This window comes from Triticum aestivum, chromosome 2A (assembly GCF_018294505.1).
Source record: "Triticum aestivum cultivar Chinese Spring chromosome 2A, IWGSC CS RefSeq v2.1, whole genome shotgun sequence".
Taxonomy (NCBI): Eukaryota; Viridiplantae; Streptophyta; class Magnoliopsida; order Poales; family Poaceae; genus Triticum; species Triticum aestivum.
This window is the reverse complement of record NC_057797.1, coordinates 759,710,297-759,731,284: the sequence shown is the minus strand read 5'-3', so window position 1 is coordinate 759,731,284 and position 20,988 is coordinate 759,710,297. Positions and strand designations below refer to the sequence as shown.

Sequence of the window (20,988 nt, the reverse complement as noted above, 5' to 3'; positions counted from 1 at the left end):
ATCAAAGGAGGGATGGGCTTTAAAGATCCTGAACTTTTTAACCTTGCCATGCTTGGCAAGCAAGGTTGGAGACTGTTGACACACCCCAACAGTTTATGTGCTCGGGTACTCAAAGGAAAATATTACCCAGACACTGATTTTCTGCATTCTACGGTTCCCGCTCGAGCTTCCTCTACATGGAGAGCGATTGTGGCAGGGCGGAAAGCACTGGATGTTGGTCTGATTCATAGGATTGGAGACGGTTCCTCTATTTCCATATGGGCCGATCACTGGATCCCCAACACAATAAGTCTGAAAACTATGGGCCGAATTGGTTCTGCACCATTGCAAATGGTCTCGGACTTGATTGATGACTACACAAGAAACTGGAATGTGGACTTGGTCCGTCAAAATTTTCTTCACCCAGACGCGGAGGCAATTCTGAATATCCCTTTGAATCCGGCAGGGGGTGATGATACTTTGGCGTGGGCTTTGGAAAAATCAGGTCAGTACACTGTTAAATCAGCGTATCGCTCTCTAATGACTCGCAACGAGCTTAGCACTCTAGAGGAAGGTACGACTACGGATACTTAATCCTCAAATAAACAGTTATGGTCTGCTTTGTGGAAACTACATGTCGTACCCAAGGTGCAAGTGTTCTGGTGGAGGGCTCTTCGAGGTATCCTCCCGGACGCAGAAACGTTGAAGTACAGACATATTAAACCTCTAGGCCGATGCGATATCTGCCAGGCCATGGATGAAACGCTAATGCATGCACTCGTCTCGTGTACTCATGCTAAAGCGTTCTGGATCGCAGCCAAGGACCGATTCGACCTGAACCTCCCCAGATTGAATCCCTACACTTGGGCGCGCGACATATTGCTAGATAAGCAATTTTCAGCAGAAGATAGGTGCAAAATCATCACTATCATGCACTCCATTTGGTCATCTCGCAATAGATGGACTCATGACAAAGAAGGGTATAACCCAGCCGAAGCTATCAAGTGGGTCCATGAGACCCTCTCCCTCTTGGAGCTTCCGGCTAAACGCTCAAGACCCATATCAACACAAGCCTGGTGTCCACCAGATGCGGGGTGGATTACTATCAACACTGACGGCTCAGTTCTGCCCGATGCCCTCTCCGCGGGAGCGAGTGGAGTTGCTCGCTCGCATCTTGCGTTCTTGGGAGCATGGTGCAAGCCTCTGCTAGGAGGTTTAGACCGTTTCATCTATGAGCTCCTGGCGTTTCGGGAGGGAGTAATCTTTGCTCAGCTCCGAGGATACTCACATGTGATTATACAGGTTGATTGCGAGGAGCTTATCAACCTCTGGAATACACGCTCATCCACATGATCAGTAGCGGCGCCTATCTTAAGAGAATTGGAAGCTATTTTACCTAGTTTTACTTCTTTTTCAGTTCAGCACATTAGTAGGGAGTTTAATTTTCCGGCTCATGAGTGTGCGCGTCGTGCGTGTTCTCTTGATGGGACGGAGAGCTGGTTAGTTCAGAGCCCTGATTTTCTGCACAGCTGCCTTCGTGCAGATTGTAATCGTATGCTACTTCGCTGAATAAAGCTCTCTTTTCGGTGCAAAAAAATAATTGCTCCCACTATCAACATGTATCCGGATTGAGACTCTGAGTCATCTTAATTGGTGTCAAAGCTTGCATCAGCGTAACCCTTTACGACGAACTCTTTATCACCTCCATAACCGAGAAATATTTCCTTAGTCCTCTTAGGTAACTAAGGATAAATTTTGATCGTTGTCCAGTGATCTACTCCTAGATCACTATTTTACCCCCTTGCCAAACTCATGGAAAGGTACACAACAGGTTTGGTACACATCATGGCATACTTTATAGAACCTATGGCTGAGGCATAGGGAATGACTTTCATTCTCTCTCTATCTTCTGCCGTGGTCGGGCTTTGAGTCTTACTCAACTTCACACCTTACAATACAGGTAAGAACCCTTTATTTGACTAGTCCATTTTGAACTCCTTCAAAACTTTGTCAAGGTATGTGCTTTGTGAAAGTCCTATTAAGCGTCTTGATCTATCTCTATAGATTTTGATGCCCAATATGTAAGTAGCTTCACCGAGGTCTTTCATTGAAAAATTCTTATTCAAGTATCCTTTTATGCTATCTAGAAATTTTATATCATTTCCAATCACCAATATGCCATCCACATATAATATCAGAAATGCTACAGAGCTCCCACTCACTTTCTTGTAAATACAGGCTTCACCATAAGTCTCTATAAAACCATATGCTTTGATCACCTCATCAAAGCATGTATTCCAACTCCGAGATGCTTGCACCAGTCCATAAATGGATCACTGGATCTTGCACACTTTAGTAGCACCTTTAGGATCGACAAAACCTTCTGGTTGCATCATATACAACTCTTCTTTAAGAAATCCATTAAGGAATGCAGTTTTGATGTCCATTTGCCAAATTTCATAATTAGAAAATACGGCAATTGCTAACATGATTCAGACTAACTTAAGCATCACTACGGGTGAGAAGGTATCATCGTATTCAACTCCTTGAACTTGCCGAAAACCTTTCGCGACAAGTCAAGCTTTGTAGATGGTGACATTACCATCAACATCTGTATTCTTCTTGAAGATCCATTTATTCTCAATGGCTTGCTGATCATCGGGCAAGTCCACCAAAGTCCACACTTTGTTCTCATACATGGATGCTATCTTAGATTTCATGGCCTCAAACCATTTATCAGAATCTGGGCTCATCATAGCTTCTTCATAGTTCGTAGGTTCGTCGTTGTCTAACAACATGACTTCCAGGACAAGGTTACCTTATAACTCTGGTGCGGTACGCGTTCTGTTCAACCTACGAGGTTCAGTAGTAACTTGATATGGAGTTTCATGATCATTATCATTAGCTTCCTCTCTAGTTGGTGTAGGCATCACCGGAACGGTTTTCTCTGAGGTGCTACTTTCCAATTCGAGAGAAGGTACAATTACCTCATCAAGTTCTACTTTCCTCCCACTCACTTCTTTCGAGAGAAACTCCTTCTCTAGAAAGGTTCCATTCTTGGGAACAAAGATCTTACCTTTGGATCTGTGGCAGAAGGTGTACCCAATTTTTTCCTTAGGGTATCCTATGAAGACGCACTTCTCCGATTTGGGTTCAAGCTTATCAAGCTGAAGCCTTTTGACATAAGTGTCGCAACCCCAAACTTTAAGAAATGACAACTTAGGTTTCTTGCCAAATCACAGTTCATGCGGTGTCGTCTCAACAGATTTAGACGGTGCCCTATTTAACGTGAATGCAGCTATCACTAATGCATAACTCCAAAACGATAGTGGTAAATCGGTAAGAGACATCATAGAACATACCGTATATAATAAAGTACAGTTATGACGTTTGGACACACCATTACGCTGTGGTGTTCCAGGTGGCGTGAGTTGTGAAACTATTCCACATTGTTTTAAATGAAGGCCAGACTTGTAACTCAAATATTCGCCTCCGCGATCAGATCGTAGAAACTTTATTTTCTTGCTACGATGATTCTCTACTTCACTCTTAAATTCTTTGAACTTTTCAAATGTTTCAGACTTGTGTTTCATTAAGTAGATATACCCATATCTTCTCAAATCATCTGTGAAGGTCAGAAAATAACGATACCCGCCACGTGCCTCAACACTCATCGGACCGCATACATCGGTATGTATTATTTCCAGTAAGTCATTGGCTCGCTCCATTGTTCCGGAGAACGGAGTTTTAGTCATCTTGCTCATGAGGCATGGTTCGCAAGTATCAAATGATTCATAATCAAGTGATTCCAAAAGCCCATCTGCATGGAGTTTCTTCATGCGCTTTATACCAATATGACCTAAACGGCAGTGCCACAAATATGTTGCATTATCATTATCAACTTTTCATCTTTTGGCATCAATATTATGAAAATGTGTATTACTACGATCGAGATTCAGTAAACCATTCACCTTGGGTGTATGACCATAGAAGGTTTTATTCATGTAAATAGAACAATAATTATTCTCTGACTTAAATGAATAATCACAATTCAATAAACATGATCTAATCATATTCGCGCTCAACGCAAACACCAAATAACATTTATTTTAGGTTTAACACTAATCCCGAAGGTAGAGGGAGTGTGTGATGTGTTGGGGAACGTAGTAATTTAAAAAAAATTCCTACGCACACGCAAGATCATGGTGATGCATAGCAACGAGAGGGGAGAGTGTTGTCTACGTACCCTCGTAGACCGGAAGCAGAAGCGTTATGACAACGCGGTTCATGTAGTCGTACGTCTTCACGGCCCGACCGATCAAGCACCGAAACTACGGCACCTCTGAGTTCTAGCACACGTTCAGCTCGATGACGATCCCCGGACTCCGATCCAGCAAAGTGTCGGGGAAGAGTTCCGTCAGCACGACGGCGTGGTGACGATCTTGATGTTCTACCGTCGCAGGGCTTCGCCTAAGCACCGCTACAATATTATCGAGGATTATGGTGGAGGGGGGCACCGCACACGGCTAAGAGAACGATCACGAAGATCAACTTGTGTGTCTAGAGGTGCCCCCCTGCCCCCGTATATAAAGGAGCAAGGGGGGAGGAGGCCGGCCCTAGGAGGGGCGTGCTAGGGGAATACGATTTCTACTCCTAGTTGGAGTAGGTTTCCTCCTTTCCTAGTCCAACTAGGAGAAGGGGGGAAAGGGGGGAAGAGGGGAAGGAAGGGAGAGTGGGGCTGCGCCCCAAACCCCTTGTCCAATTCGGACTGGGCTTGGGAGGGGCGCGCGCCACCTCCTGGTCCTTCCCACTAAGGCCCATTAAGGCCCATTGCTTCTTCCTCGTATTCCCGTAACTCCCCGGTACCTCCGAAAATACCCGAATCACTCGGAACCTTTCCGATGTCCGAATATAGTCGTCCAATATATCGATCTTTACGTCTCGACCATTTCGAGACTCCTCGTCATGTCCCCGATCTCATCCGGGACTCCGAACTCCTTCGGTACATCAAAACTCATAAACTCATAATATAACTGTCATCAAACCCTTAAGCGTGCGGACCCTACGGGTTCGAGAACAATGTAGACATGACCGAGACACGTCTCCGGTCAATAACCAATAGCGGAACCTGGATGCTCATATTGGCTCCCACATATTCTACGAAGATCTTTATCGGTCAGACCGCATAACAACATACGTTGTTCCCTTTGTCATCGGTATGTTACTTGCCTGAGATTCGATCGTCGGTATCTCAATACCTAGTTCAATCTCGTTACCGGCAAGTCTCTTTACTCGTTCTGTAATACATCATCTCGCAACTAACTCATTAGTTGCAATGCTTGCAAGGCTTATGTGATGTGCATTACCGAGAGGGCCCAGAGATACCTCTCCGACAATCGGAGTGACAAATCTTAATCTCGAAATACGCCAACCCAACATGTACCTTTGGAGACACCTGTAGAGCTCCTTTATAATCACCCAGTTACGTTGTGACGTTTGGTAGCACACAAAGTGTTCCTCCGGCAAATGGGAGTTGCATAATCTCATAGTCATAGAACATGTATACGTCATGAAGAAAGCAATAGCAACATACTAAACGATCGGGTGCTAAGCTAATGGAATGGGTCATGTCAATCACATCATTCTCCTAATGATGTGATCCCGTTAATCAAATGACAACACATGTCTATGGTTAGGAAACATAACCATCTTCGATCAACGAGCTAGTCAAGTAGAGGCATATTAGTGACGTTTAGTTTGTCTATGTATTCACACAAGTATTATGTTTCCAGTTAATACAATTCTAGCATGAATAATAAACATTTATCATGATATAAGGAAATAAATAATAACTTTATCATTGCCTCTAGGGCATATTTCCTTCAGTCTCCCACTTGCACTAGAGTCAATAATCTAGTTAACATCGCCATGTGATTCAACACTAAGAGTTCACATCACCATGTGATTAACACCCATAGTTCACATCGTCATGTGACCTATACCCAAAGGGTTTACTAGAGTCAGTAATCTAGTTCACATCGTTTATGTGATTAACACCCAAAGAGTACTAAGGTGTGATCATGTTTTGCTTGTGAGAGAAGTTTAGTCAACGGGTCTGCCACATTCAGATCCGTAAGTATTTCGCAAATTTCTATGTCAACAATGCTCTGCACTAAGCTACTCTAGCTAATTGCTCCCACTTTTAATATATATCCAGATTGAGACTTTGAGTCATCTGGATCAGTGTCAAAACTTGCATCGACGTAACCCTTTACGACGAACCTTTTGTCACTTCCATAATCGAGAAACATATCCTTATTCCACTAAGGATAATTTTGACCAATGTCAAGTGATCTACTCCTAGATCACTATTGTACTCCCTTGCCAAACTCAGGGCAGGGTATACAATAGGTCTGGTACACATCATGGCATACTTTATAGAACCTATGGCTAAGGCATAGGGAATGAATTTCATTCTCTCTCTATCTTCTGCCGTGGTCGGGTTTTGAGTATTACTCAATTTCACACCTTGTAACACAGCCAAGAACTCTTTCTTTGACTGTTCCAATTTTTGAACTACTTCAAAATATTGTCAAGGTATGTACTCATTGAAAAAAAACTTATCAAGCGTCTTGATCTATCTCTATAGATCTTGATGGTTAATATGTAAGCAGCTTCATCGAGGTCTTTCTTTGAAAAACTTCTTTCAAAACACTCCTTTCTGCTTTGCAGAATAATTCTACATTATTTTCGATCAACAGTATGTCATTCACATATACTTATCAGAAATGCTGCAGTGCTCCCACTCACTTTCTTGTAAATACAGGCTTCACCGCAAGTCTATATAAAACTATATGCTTTGATCAACTTATCAAAGCGTATATTCCAACTCCAAGATGCTTGCACCAGTCCATAGATGGATCGCTGGAGCTTGCATATTTTGTTAGCACCTTTAGGATTGACAAAACCTTCTGGTTGTATCATATACAACTCTTCTTTAATAAATCCATTAAGGAATGCAGTTTTGTTTATCCATTTGCCGGATTTCATAAAATGCGGCAATTGCTAACATGATTCGGACAGACTTAAGCATAGATACGAGTGAGAAACTCTCATCGTAGTCAACACCTTGAACTTGTCGAAAACCTTTTTGCGACAATTCTAGCTTTGTAGATAGTAACACAAATATTAGCGTCCATCTTCCTCTTGAAGATCCATTTAATCTCAATGGCTCGCCTATCATTGGGCAAGTCAATCAAAGTCCATACTTTGTTCTCATACATGGATCTCATCTCAGATTTCATGGCCTCAAGCCATTTCGTGGAATCTGGGCTCATCATCGCTTCCTCATAGTTCGTAGGCTCGTCATGGTCAAGTAACATGACCTCCAGAACTAGATTACCGTACCACTCTGGTGCGGATCTCACTCTGGTTTTACCTACGAGGTTCGGTAGTAACTTGATCTGAAGTTACATGATCATCATCATTAGCTTCCTCACTAATCGGTCTAGTAGTCACTTGAACAGATTTCTTGTGATGAACTATTTTCCAATAAGGGAGCAGGTACAGTTACGTCATCAAGTTCTACTTTCCTCCCATCCACTTCTTTCGAGAGAAACTCCTTCTCTAGAGTGGATCCATTCTCAGCAATGAATAACTTGCCTTCGGATCTGTGATAGAAGGTGTACCCAACATTCTCCTTTGGGTATCCTATGAAGACATATTTCTCCGATTTGGGTTTGAGCTTATCAGGATGAAACTTTTTCATATATGCATCACAACCCCAAACTTTAAGAAACGACAACTTTGGTTTCTTGCCAAACCACAGTTCAGATTGTGTCGTCTCAACGGACTTAGATGGTGCCATTTTAAACGTGAATGCAGCTGTCTTTAATGCATAACCCCAAAACGATGTTGGTAAATCTGTAAGAAACATCATAGATTGCACTATACGGTTATGACGTTCGGACGCACCATTATGCTGTGGTGTTCCAGGTGGCACGAATTTGTGAAAGTATTCCACATAGTTTTAATTGAAGACCAAACTCGTAACTCAAATATTTGTCTCTGCGATCAGATCGTAGAAACCATATTTTTCTTTTTACGATGATTTTCCACTTCACTCTGAAATTCTTTGAACTTTTCAAATGTTTTAGACTTATGTTTCATCAAGTAGATATACCCATATCTGCTCAAATCATATGTGAAGGTCGGAAAATAACGATACCCGCCACGAGCTTCAACACTCATCGGATCTCATACATCAGTATGTATTATTTCCAATAAGTCAGTTGCTCGCTCCATTGTTCTGGAGAATGGAGTCTTTAGTCATCTTGCCCATAAGGCATGGTTCGCAAGCACCAAGTGATTCATAATCAAGTGATTCCAAAATCCCATCAGCATGGAGTTTCTTCATGCGCTTTACACCAATATGAACTAAACGACAGTGCCACAAATAAGTTGCACTATCATTATTAACTTCGCATCTTTTGGTTTCAATATTATGAATATGTGTATCACTACGATCGAGATCCAACGAACCATTTTCATTGGGTGTGTAACCATATAAGGTTTTATTCATGTAAACAGAACAACAATTTATTCTCTTACTTAAATGAATAACTGTATTGCAATAAACATGATCAAATCATATTCATGCTCAACGCAAACACCAAATAACACTTATTTAGGTTCAACACTAATCCCGAAAGTATAGGGAGTGTGCGATGATGATCATATCAATCTTGGAACCACTTACAATACACATCGTCACTTCATCCTTAACTAGTCTCTATTTATTCTGCAACTCCCGTTTCGAGTTACTAATCTAAGCAACTAAATTAGTATCAAATACTGAGGGGTTGCTATAAACACTAGTAAAGTACACATCAATAACATGTATATCAAATATACTTATGTTCACTTTGCCATCCTTCTTATCTGCCAATCACTTGGGGTAGTTCTGCTTCCAGTGACCAGTCCCTTTGCAGTAGAAGCACTTAGTCTCAGGCTTAGGACCAGACTTGGGCTTCTTCACTTGAGCAGCAACTTGCTTACTGTTTTTCTTGAAGTTCCCCCTTTTCCCTTTGCCCTTTTCTTGAAACTAGTGATCTTGTCAACCATCAACACTTGATGCTCTTTCTTGATTTCTACCTTCATCGATTTTATCATCATGAAAAGCTCAGGATTCGTTTTCATCATCCCTTGCATACTATAGTTCATCACGAAGTTCTACTAACTTGGTGATGATGACTAGAGAATTCTGTCAATCACTATCTTATCTGGAAGATTAACTCCCACTTGATTCAAGCGATTGTAGTACCTAGACAATCTGAGCACATGCTCACTAGTTGAGCGATTCTCCTCCATCTTTTAGCTATAGAACTTGTTGGAGACTTCATATCTCTCAACTCGGGTATTTGCTTGAAATATTAATTTCAACTCCTGGAACATCTCATATAGTCCATGACGTTCAAAACGTCTTTGAAATCCCGATTCTAAGCTGTTAAGCATGGTGCACTAAACTATCAAGTAGGCATCATATTGAGCTAGCCAAACATTCATAAAATCTGCATTTGCTCCTGCAATAGGTCTGTCACCTAGCGGTGCATCAAGGACATAATTCTTCTGTGCAGCAATGAGGATAAACCTCAGATCACGGATCCAATCCGCATCATTGCTACTAACATCTTTCAACACAATTTTCTCTAGGAACATATCAAAATAAACATACAAAAGCAACAACGCGAGCTATTGATCTACAACATAGATATGCTAATACTACCAGGACTAAGTTCATGATAAATTAAAGTTCAATTAATCATATTAATTAAGAACTCCCACTTAGACAGACATCTCTCTAGTCATCTAAGTGATCACGTGATCCAAATCAACTAAACCATGTCCGATCATCACGTGAGATGGAGTAGTTTTCAATGGTGAACATCACTATGTTGATCATATCTACTATATGATTCACGTTCGACCTTTCGGTCTCCGTGTTCCGAGGCCATATCTGTATATGCTAGGCTCGTCAAGTTTAACCTTAGTATTCCGCGTGTGCAACTGTTTTGCACCCGTTGTATTTGAACGTAGGGCCTATCACACCCGATCATCACGTGGTCTCTCAGCACGAAGAACTTTCGCAACGGTGCATACTCAGGGAGAACACTTCTTGATAATTGGTGAGAGATCATCTTAAAATGCTACCGTCAAACTAAGCAAAATAAGATGTATAAAAGATAAACATCATATGCAATCAAAATATGTGACATGATATTGCCATCATCATCTTGCGCCTTTGATCTCCATCTCCAAAGTACTATCATGATCTCTATCGTCACTGGCATGACACCATGATCTTCATCATCTTGATCTATATCAATGTGTCGTCACGTGGGCGTCTCGCCAACTATTGCTCTTGCAACTATTGCTATCGCATAGCGATAAAGTAAAGAAATTATTTGGCGCTTGCATCTTATGCAATAAAGAGACGACCATAAGGCTTTTGCCAGTTGCCGATAACTTCAACAAAACATGATCATCTTATACGAAAACTTATAACTCATCACGTCTTGACCATATCACATCACAACATGCCCTGCAAAAACAAGTTAGACGTCCTCTACTTTGTTGTTGCAAATTTTACGTGGCTGCTACGGGCTTAGCAAGAACCGTTCTTACCTACGCATAAAAACCACAACGATAGTTTGTCAAGTTGATGCTATTTTAACCTTCGCAAGGACCGGGCGTAGCCACACTCGGTTCAACTAAAGTTGGAGAAACTGACACCCACCAGCCACCTGTGTGCAAAGCACGTCGGTAGAACCAGTCTCGCGTAAGCGTACACGTAATGTCGGTCTGGGCCGCTTCATCCAACAATACCGCCGAACCAAAGTATGACATGCTGGTAAGTAGTATGACTTATATCGCCCACAACTCACTTGTGTTCTATTCGTGCATATAACATCAACACATAAAACCTAGGCTCGGATACCACTGTTGGGGAACGTAGTAATTTCAAAAAAAATTCCTACACACACGCAAGATCATGGTGATGCATAGCAACGAGAGGGGAGAGTGTTGTCTACGTACCCTCGTAGACCGGAAGCGGAAGCGTTATGACAATGCGGTTGATGTAGTCGTACGTCTTCACGGCCCGACCGATCAAGCACTGAAACTACGACACCTCCGAGTTCTAGCACACGTTCAGCTCGATGACGATCCCCGGACTCCGATCCAGCAAAGTGTCGGGGAAGAGTTCTGTCAGCATGACGGCGTGGTGACGATCTCGATGTTCTTCCGTCGCAGGGCTTCGCCTAAGCACCGCTACAATATTATCGAGGATTATGGTGGAGGGGGGCACCGCACATGGCTAAGAGAACGATCACGAAGATCAACTTGTGTGTCTAGAGGTGCCCCCTGCCCCCGTATATAAAGGAGCAAGGGGGGAGGAGGCCGGCCCTAGGAGGGGCGCGCCAGGGGAGTACGATTCCTACTCCTAGTTGGAGTAGGTTTCCTCCTTTCCTAGTCCAACTAGGAGAAGGGGGAAAGGGGGGAAGAGGGGAAGGAAGGGAGAGAGGGGCCGCGCCCCAAACCCCTTGTCCAATTCGGACTGGGCTTGGGAGGGGCGCGCGCCACCTCCTGGTCCTTCCCACTAAGGCCCATTAAGGCCCATTGCTTCTTCCTCGTATTCCCGTAACTCCCCGGTACCTCCGAAAATACCCAAATCACTCGGAACCTTTCCGATGTCCGAATATAGTCGTCCAATATATCGATCTTTACGTCTCAACCATTTCGAGACTCCTCGTCATGTCCCCGATCTCATCCGGGACTCCGAACTCCTTCGGTACATCAAAACTCATAAACTCATGATATAACTATCATCGAAACCTTAAGCATGCGGACCCTACGGGTTCGAGAACAACGTAGACATGACCGAGACACGTCTCCAGTCAATAACCAATAGCGGGACCTGGATGCTCATATTGGCTCGCACATATTCTACGAAGATCTTTATCGGTCAGACCGCATAACAACATACGTTGTTCCCTTTGTCATCGGTATGTTACTTGCCCGAGATTCGATCGTCGGTATCTCAATACCTAGTTCAATCTCGTTACCGTCAAGTCTCTTTACTCGTTCCGTAATACATCATCTCGCAACTAACTCATTAGTTGCAATGCTTGCAAGGCTTATGTGATGTGCATTACTGAGAGGGCCCAGAGATACCTCTCCGACAATCGGAGTGACAAATCCTAATCTCGAAATATGCCAACCCAACATGTACCTTTGGAGACACCTGTAGAGCTCCTTTATAATCACCCAGTTACGTTGTGACGTTTGGTTGCACACAAAGTGTTCCTCCGGCAAACGGGAGTTGCATAATCTCATAGTCATAGAACATGTATAAGTCATGAAGAAAGGAATAGCAACATACTAAATGATCGGGTGCTAAGCTAATGGAATGGGTCATGTCAATCACATCATTCTCCTAATGATGTGATCCCGTTAATCAAATGACAACACATGTCTATGGTTAGGAAACATAACCATCTTCGATCAACGAGCTAGTCAAGTAGAGGCATACTAGTGACGTTTAGTTTGTCTATGTATTCACACAAGTATTATGTTTCCGGTTAATACAATTCTAGCATGAATAATAAACATTTATCATGATATTAGGAAATAAATAATAACTTTATTATTGCCTCTAGGGCATATTTACTTCACGATGGTGATCGTATCAACCTTGGAATCACTTCCAACACACATCGTCACTTCGCCCTTTACTAGTCTCTGTTCATTCTGCAACTCCTGTTTCGAGTTACTAATCTCAACAACTGAACCGGTATAAAATACCTAGGGGTTGCTATGAACACTAGTAAATTGCACATCAATAATATGTATATCATATATACCTTTGTTAACTTTCCCATCCTTCTTATCCGCCAAGTATTTGGGGCGGTTCCGCTTCTATGACCATTTCCTTTGCAGTAGAAGCACTTAGTTTCAGGCTTGGGTCTAGCTTTGGGCTTATTCATGGGAGTGGCAACTTGCTTGCCATTCTTCTTGAAGTTCCCTTTCTTTCCCTTGCCCTTTTTCTTGAAACTAGTGGTCTTGTTAACCATCAACAATTGATGCTTTTTCTTGATTTCTACCTTCGCTGATTTTATCATCGTGAAGAGCTCGGGAATCGTTTTCGTCATCCCTTGCATATTATAGTTCATCACAAAGTTCTAGTAGCTTGGTGATAGTGACTAGAGAACTATGTCAATCACTATCTTATCTGGAAGATTAACTCCCAGTTGATTCAAGCAATTGTAGTACTCGGACATTCTGAGCACATGCTCACTTGCTGAGCTATTCTCCTTCATCTTGTAGGCAAAGTACTTGTCAGAGGTCTCATACCTCTCGACACGGGCATGAACTGAAATACCAATTTTCAGCTCTTGGAACATCTCATATGCTCTGTGGTGTTCAAAACGTTTTTGAAGTCCTGATTCTAAGCCGTAAAGCATGGCACACTAAACTATCAAGTAGTCATCATATTGAGCTTGCAAAACATTCATGACGTCTGCATCTACTCCTGTAATAGATTTTTCACCTAGCGGTGCATCAAGGACATAAATCTTCTGTGCAGCAATGAGGATAATCCTCATATCAGGGACCGAGTCCGCATCATTGCTACTATCATCTTTCAACTTAGTTTTCTATAGGAACATATCAAAAATATATGGAGCTATATTACGAGCTATTGATCTACAACATAGACATGCAAAATTATCAAGACTAAGTTCATGATAAATTAAGTTCAATTAATCAAATTACTTAAGAACTCCCACTTAAATAGACATCCCTCAAGTCATCTAAGTGATACGTGATCCAAATCAACTAACCCATGTCCGATCATCACATGAGATGGGGTATTCATCAATGGTGAACATCTCTATGTTCATCATATGTACTATAAGATTCACGTTTGACCTTTCGGTCTCAAGTGTTCTGAGGCTATGTATGTACATGCTAGGCTCATCAAGTTTAACCCAAGTATTCTGCATGTGCAAAACTGTCTTGCACCCGTTGTATGTGAACATAGAGTCTATCACACCCGATCATCATGTGGTGTCTCAACACGATGAACTATAGCAATGCTGCATACTCAGGGAGAACACTTTTACCTTAAAATTGAGTGAAGGGATCATCTTATAATGTTACCGCCGTACTAAGCAAAATAAGATGCATAAAAGATAAACATCACGTGCAATCAAAATATGTGACATGATATGGCCATCATTATCTTGTGATTTCGATCTCCATCTCCAAGGCATCGTCATGATCTCTGCTACCTCTTGAGCATGCGTTGCTTTTCCCTTGAAGAGGAAAGGGTGATGCAGCAAAGCAGCGTAAGTATTTCCCTCGGTTTTTGAGAACCAAGGTATCAATCCAGTAGGACACCACGCACGAGTCACCTCGTACCTACACAAACAAATAAGAACCTAGCAACCAACGCGATAAAGGGGTTGTCAATCCCTTCACGGTCACTTACGAGAGTGAGATCTGATAGAGATAATAATAATAAGATAAATATTTTTGGTATTTTTATGATATAGATTGAAAGTAAAGATTGCAAAATAAAATAGATTGGAAACTTGTATGATGGAAAATAGACCCGGGGGCCATAGGTTTCACTAGTGGCTTTCTCAAGATAGCATAATTATTACGATGGGTGAACAAATTACTGTCGATCAATTGATAAACTTGAGCATAGTTATGAGAACATCTAGGTATGATCATGTATATAGGCATTACGTCCGTGACAAGTAGACCGACTCCTGCCTGCATCTACTACTATTACTCCACACATCGACCGCTATCCAGCATGCATCTAGAGTATTAAGTTCATAAGAACGGAGTAACGCTTTAAGCAATATGACATGATGTAGAGGGATAAACTCATGCAATATGATATAAACCCCATATTTTTATCCTTGATGGCAACAATACAATACGTGTCGTTTCCCCTACTGTCACTGGGATCGAGCACCGCAAGATCGAGCCCAAAGCTAAGCACTTCTCCCATTGCAAGAAAGATCAATCTAGTAGGCCAAACCAAACTGATAATTCGAAGAGACTTGCAAAGATAACCAATCATAGATAAAAGAATTCAGAGAAGATTCAAATATTGTTCATAGATAATCTTGATCATAAACCCACAATTCATCGGATCTCGACGAATAGATCTCCAAGAGAATCGGGGAGAACTTTGTATTGAGATCCAAAGAGAGAGAAGAAGCCATCTAGCTAATAAATATGGACCCGAAGGTCTGAGGTAAACTACTCACACACCATCGGAGAGGCTATGGTGTTGATGTAGAAGCCCTCCGTGATCAATGTCCCCTCCGGTGGAGCGTCGGAAAAGGCCCCAAGATGGGATCTCATGGGTACAGAAGGTTGCGGTGGTGGAATTAGGTTTTCGTGGTGCTCCTCGATGGTTTTGGGGTACGTAGGTATATATAGGAGGAAGAAGTAGGTCGGTGGAGCCACGAGGGGCCCACGAGGGTGGAGGGCACGCCCCCCTGCCTCGTGGTTTCCTCGTAAGTTTCTTGACGTCCACTCCAAGTCCTCTGGATCACGTTTGTTCCAAAAATCACGCTCCTAAAGGTTTCATTCCGTTTGGACTCCACTTGATATTCTTTTTCTGTGAAACACTGAAATAGGCAAAAAAACAGGAATTTGGGCTGGGCCTCCGGTTAATAGGTTTGTCCCCAAAATAATATAGAAGTGTATAATAAAGCCCATTGAACATCCAAAACAGATAATATAATAGCGTGGAACAATAAAAATTATAGATACGTTGGAGACGTATCAATCTCCATCGTCACCGGCTCGACACCTTGATCTCCATCGTTGTGTCATGGTCGTCCCACCAACTATTGCTTCTACAACTATCGCTAATGCATAGTGATAAAGTAAAGCAATTACATGACGTTTACATTTTATACAATAAAGAGACAACCATAAGGCTCCTGTCGGTTGCTGATAACTTTTACAAAACATGATCATCTCATGCAATAACGTATATCACATCATGTCTTAACCATATCACATCACAACATGCCCTGCAAAAACAAGTTACACGTCCTCTACTTTGTTGTTATAAGTTTTACGTGGCTGCTACGGGCTTCTAGTAAGAACTGTTCTTACCTATGCATCAAACCACAACGGTATTTCATCATGTTTGTTGTTTAACCTTCTTCACGGACCGGCCACAGTCAAATTTGATTCAACTAAAGTAGGAGAAACAAACACCCGCCAGCCACCTTTATGCAAAACTAGTTGCATGTCTGTCAGTGGAACCGGTCTCATGTGCGTGGACATGTAAGGTTGGTCTGGGCCGCTTCATCACACAATACTGCCGAATCAAAATAAGGCATTGCTGGTAAGCAGTATGACTATCACCGCCCACAACTCTTTGTGTTCTACTCGTGCATATCATCTACGCATAAACTTGGCTCTGATACCACTGTTTGGGAAACATTGCATGGAAAACAAAACTTTCTATGCACACGCAATGATCTATCCATGGAGATGCATAGCAACGACGGGGAGAGTGTGTCTACGTACCCTTGTAGACCATAAGCGTAAGAGATAAACAACACAGTTGATGTAGTTGAACTTCTTCGTACTTCAACCGATCAAGTACCGAACGCATGTCACCTCCGTATTCTGCACACGTTCAGCTCGGTGATGTCCCTCGCCTTCTTGTTACAACAAGTTGTCGAGGTAGTAGATGAGTTCCGACAACACGACAGCGTGGTGACGGTGATGGTGAAGTGATCCTCGCAGGGCTTCGCCTAGGCACTATGAAGATATGCCCGAGGGTGTAAACGATGGAGGGGGCGCCGCACTCGGCTAGGCAATTGTCTTGGGTATGCTAGGGGCGCCCCCCACATATATATAGGTGGGAGGGAGAGGGGAGGCAGCCAGGGTGCGCCCCAAGTAGGATCTGAATCCTACTTGGGGTTTCCCCAAGTGGTGCCCCCTTCCATAATTCACCGAAGAGAAAGGGAATGGGGAAGAGAGAAGGAAGGGGGGCCAAACCACCTTTTTCCTTATCCCAATCGGCCTCCTTCCATAGGGGGGCGCGCCACCCCTTGTGGGCTGGTGTGCTCCCCTCTCATGGCCCATATGGCCCATATATTCCCCCGGGGGGTGTCCTGTAACCCCTCCGGTACTACCATAAATACCGATACCTTCCGAAATGCTTCCGGTGTCCGAATACTATAGTCCTATATATCAATCTTTAGCTCTCGACCATTTCAAGACTCCGCGTAATGTAGTGATGTCATACGGGACTCCGAACAACATTCGGTCACCAAATCACATAACTCATATAATACAATATCGTCATCGAACGTTAAGCGTGCGGACCCTACGGGTTCGAGAACTATGTAGACATGGCCGAGACACCTCTCTGGTCAATAACCAATAGCGAAACCTGGATGACCATATTGGCTCCTACATATTCTATGAAGATCTTTATCGGTTGAACCGTTATGACAACATACATTATTCCCTTTGTCTGCCGGTATGTTACTTGCCCGAGATTCGATCGTCTGTATCTTCATACCTAGTTCAATCTCGTTACCGGCAAGTCTCTTTACTCGTTTCATCATTCATCATCCTGCAACTAAATCATTAGTCTATTTTCTTGCAAGGCTTCTTATGATGGGTATTACCGAGAGGACCCAGAGATACCTCTCCGACACTCAGAGTGACAAATCCTAATCTCGATCTCTGCCAACTCAACAAACACCTTCGGAGATACCTGTAGAGCATCTTTATGATCACCTAGTTATGCTGTGATGTTTGATAGCACACAAGGTATTCCTCCGGTATCCGGGAGTTTCATAATCTCATAGTCGAAGGAATATGTATTTGACATGAAGAAAGCAATAGCAATAAACTGAACGATCATTATGCTAATCTAACGGATGGGTCTTGTCCATCACATCATTCTCCTAATGATGTGATCTCGCTATCAAATAACAACATATGTCTATGGTTAGGAAACCTTAACCATCTTTGATCAACGAGCTAGTCTAGTAGAGGCTTACTAGGGACACGATATTTGTTTATGTATTCACACATGTATTTAAGTTTCCAATCAATACTATTCTAGCATGAATAATAAACCTTTATCATGAATAAGGAAATATAATATAAAATAACTACTTTATTATTGCCTCTAGCGCATATTTCCTTCAGATTTCCCGTAATAGGCATAACAGGATTTGAGTTTTTTATCCTTGTTCTTGACCGGTAACAATGAAGAATTTATAATAATGCATGTGAAAGTTTTAAAGGTGTACCCATGGAAACATTGGTCATCAATGTTGACCTGTGTTCTAGGTGGATTGCAAACATGTGTCATAGGAATATTTTTGAGGAGGGACAAACTTTCTTGGCAAGTAGGATGGAACATTCAACTATTCACAATTGTCTACTCGGTAAGTCTTTTCCAGAATACATTAAATTTTAGAAAATTCCTTGCTATTGCCTGAATTTTCATTACTTTTGTTCAATCTAACTGGTAAGTCCAGTATATGTAGATGCTAATCTTAGTTTACCAAGCAAAAATCAAGGACACAAGCAAGATAGGTTCTGATTGTAGTCATAGGAGACTTTCAAGGACAAGATTGGTTAGAGTTGTGCTGTATTCAACCTTTACTCTAGCTACCAGAATCAGGGAATGTTTGATTCACGGGATTGTAAGAACATGGGAATAGGAAAGATGTAGTATTGGAATGTCAAGACCATCTCAATCCTATAGGATTTCGGTTTTATTAGATCATAGAAAAACAAAGTATTATTTCAAAGAGGTTTGAGTGTATGCTAGAAATCATATGGGAAGTGGTGCAAAGAAATAATTCAGAACTAGGATCCAATCCTATGAATAAATAACGAACATAGGAAATATTATGGATTCTAATCCTCCAAATTTCCTATGAAAATCCTTTGATTCAGAGGATTCCAATGGGCATATCGCCGTTAAAAGTTAACTCAGTTCGAAGTAGTAAAACTTGCTTGCAAGGACTTCCTATATGGTTTGAGATCCAACTGCTTCATGATGTTGAATATTAAAAGCATTTGTTTCTATATTTTATCTTAACTTGATAGTTAAAACCAATAGAAAATAATGTGTCCATACTTGATTTGGAACGTAGGCTGTGTAGGGTTTCGTAGTAATTTCAAAAAATTTCCTACGCGCACACAGGATCATGTGATGCATAGCAACGAGGGGAGAGTGTTGTCTACGTACCCAACAAAGACCGACTGCGGAAGCGATGACACGACGTAGAGGAAGTAGTCGTACGTCTTCACGATCCAACCGATCAAGCACCGAAACTACGGCACCTCCGAGTTCGAGCACACGTTCAGCCTGATGACGATCCCCGGACTCTGATCCAGCAAAGTGTCGGGGAAGAGTTTCGTCAGCACGACGGCGTGGTGACGATCTTGACGAACTACAGCAGCAGGGCTTCGCCTAAACTCCGCTACAGTATTATCGAGGAATATGGTGGCAGGGGGCACCGCACACGGCTAAGGAATCGATCACGTGGATCAACTTGTGTTAACTTGTGTGTTTAGAGGTGCCCCTGCCTCAGTATATAAAGGAGCCAAGGGGGGAGGGTGCGCCGGCCAGGAGGAGGAGGCGCAGGAGGAGTCCTACTCCTACCGGGAGTAGGACTCCCCTCCAATCCTATTCCAACTAGGATTCCCAAGGGGGAAAGAGGGAGAGGGGTGGCCGGCCACCTCTCCTAGTCCTAATAGGACTAGGGGAAGGGGGGAGGCGCGCAGCCCCCTTGGGCTGCCCCTTTCTCCTTTCCACTAAGGCCCATGAAGGCCCATGTGGTTCCCGGGGGGTTCCGGTAACCTCCCGGTAACCCGGTAAAATCCCGATTTCACCCGGAACACTTCCGATGTCCAAACATAGGCTTCCAATATATCAATCTTTATGTCTCGACCATTTCGAGACTCCTCGTCATGTCCGTGATCACATCCGGGACTCCGAACAACCTTCGGTTCATCAAAATGCATAAACTCATAATATAACTGTCATCGTAACCTTAAGCGTGCGGACCCTACGGGTTCGAGAACAATGTAGACATGACCGAGACATGTCTCTGGTCAATAACCAATAGCGGGACCTGGATGCCCATATTGGCTCCTACATATTCTACGAAGATCTTTATCGGTCAGACCGCATAACAACATACGTTGTTCCCTTTGTCATCGGTATGTTACTTGCCCGAGATTCGATCGTCGGTATCCAATACCTAGTTCAATCTCGTTACCGGCAAGTCTCTTTACTCGTTCCATAATACATCATCTCACAACTAACATATTAGTTGTAATGCTTGCAAGGCTTATGTGATGTGTATTACCGAGAGGGCCCAGAGATACCTCTCCAACAATCGGAGTGACAAATCCTAATCTCGAAATACGCCAACCCAACATCGACCATTGGAGACACCTGTAGTACTCCTTTATAATCACCCAGTTACGTTGTGACGTTTGGTAGTACCCAAAGTGTTCCTCCGGTAAACGGGAGTTGCATAATCTCATAGTCATAGGAACATGTATAAGTCATGAAGAAAGCAATAGCAACATACTAAACGATCGGGTGCTAAGCTAATGGAATGGGTCATGTCAATCAGATCATTCTACTAATGATGTGACCTCGTTAATCAAATAACAACTCTTTGTTCATGGTTAGGAAACATAACCATCTTTGATTAACGAGCTAGTCAAGTAGAGGCATACTAGTGACACTATGTTTGTCTATGTATTCACACATGTATTATGTTTCCGGTAAATACAATTCTAGCATGAATAATAAACATTTATCATGATTATAAGGAAATAAATAATAACTTTATTATTGCCTCTAGGGCATATTTCCTTCAGTCTCCCACTTGCACTAGAGTCAATAATCTAGTTCAC

The 20,988-nt window shown here is 42.5% G+C and overlaps 1 pseudogene; it reads left to right on the top strand.

Moving 5' to 3' along the window:
- The window catches only part of LOC123038231 (WAT1-related protein At5g64700-like), a 62,434-nt pseudogene that overhangs the window by 5,867 nt on the left and 35,579 nt on the right, over positions 1–20,988 (top strand).